The 1,533-nt window shown below is 41.6% G+C and overlaps 2 long non-coding RNA genes across 2 annotated transcripts in view; one reads left to right on the top strand and one right to left on the bottom strand.

Moving 5' to 3' along the window:
- The window catches only part of LOC101854167, a gene marked incomplete at its 5' end in the record, with an annotated part of 14,966 nt that extends 13,448 nt beyond the window's left edge, over positions 1 to 1,518 (top strand). The window contains 1 exon segment of the long non-coding RNA XR_001184831.2: positions 1,254 to 1,518. This is a non-coding gene — a long non-coding RNA (skin secretory protein xP2).
- The window catches only part of LOC118477665, a 29,778-nt gene that overhangs the window by 21,945 nt on the left and 6,300 nt on the right, over positions 1 to 1,533 (bottom strand). The gene's annotated exons all lie outside the window — the stretch shown is intronic.

Consider the following 1,533-nt stretch of genomic DNA (forward strand, 5'->3'; position numbering starts at 1 on the left):
ACACACACACACACACACACACACATAAACACACACACACACACACACACACACACACACACACACACACACACACACACACACACACACACACACAAATGCCAGTTTGAACCTCGTAATACTACGTGCATGCCTGTATCCATGACATTTATTTGTTATGGCGTTATTTCTACGGCAAAACGCCAACTGTTTCTTAAAACGACATTGAATTTTCATTTCTCTGAAATTGAAGAAAGAAACAAGATGCAGTGTCATCACTTATTCATAAACTGAATGTGGCTCTGTAAAGTATTTCTTTTTAATTCAGTCATACTATGCTCTTTAACTTTGTTGGTTATTTTATTTCTCTGGTGTCCGGGGTGTAGGGTTCGGCGCTCATACGACCTGATGCAGTTGCGAGCGCCGTAAAACCTCTACTAGAATAAAACAAATCAATAAGGTGAACCAAGCAGATTCCCAAGCAGGGAGGAAATTAATATTGAGAATCTCGGTCTTTCTTCTGGAATGTATCCCTCTCAACCCGGATTGGCCCCGATAGGCAGGGTCAGAAGCCTGCCTTCTAAATTGTGAAAATTCTGTCGATGGGAGTGTAACAACCACTGCACTTTTTTTAATGCATCATTTCCAATTCGGTTTTTCATCTTTGTTTTTACAATAGATTTATATTTCACCATAATATTCTACCAGACCGCACACTCTGTTCGTAAGGCTATTTCTCTGAGGACGGCACCACCACCACCATTTGTCTCAATTTGGAGCCATTGAAAGCCAAGGGGAAAGGGTACAACGAGAACTGGGCTATACCGAGAATGGTGTTTTGCCCGTAGAAGCAAAGTTTCTATTATTATAGATACCATAAATCAAATGGGAACATAGCATTAGCGATGGATTGGACATATAATTCTCGTGAAACCTGGCAGTTGCATAACAAAGAAAATGCTGGATTGGAGTCCCCAGGGCAAGAGATTAAGGAGAAGGCCATGTGGGAACCTGGAGAGGAGTCAGATAGAATTATGTCCAAAAAGGGGGAGAACATGGAATTCCAATAATGTATCTATAGGCTAACCCAGGATATGGAAGGTGGAAAGTACGTGTATTTGCTCGTGGCCTCTACCTTTTTCAACGGTGAGAAAAGGAAATATGATGATGATGATGATGATGATGATGATGATGATGATGATGATGATGATGATGATGATGATGATGATTCAAGTTTATGGATTTTCCTGAAATGTATTTCTTTTCTTTTTCAGAAAGAACATGACTCCTCGAGGCATGAAAGCGCTGCTAAAGGGCGGAGTGCGGTACAAACTACATTATACAAACGCTGCCTCCCCACCAACAGAAACCGTGGAAATGGGTTCCGAATTTTAGTGGTCGGATCGCTAGAGGTTCACTTCCTCGTCTTCGGTTGTCCGTCGATATCAGTCATGACTGTGATTATGATTTTAAGCCGGACGAGGATGTTTTGTCTGTGTTCTTATTAACGTTTTTCTCCCCGTCAACTCTCTCTCTCTCTCTCTCTCTCTCTCT

This window comes from Aplysia californica, unplaced genomic scaffold (assembly GCF_000002075.1).
Source record: "Aplysia californica isolate F4 #8 unplaced genomic scaffold, AplCal3.0 scaffold00170, whole genome shotgun sequence".
In the NCBI taxonomy this organism is placed as follows: Eukaryota; Metazoa; Mollusca; class Gastropoda; order Aplysiida; family Aplysiidae; genus Aplysia; species Aplysia californica.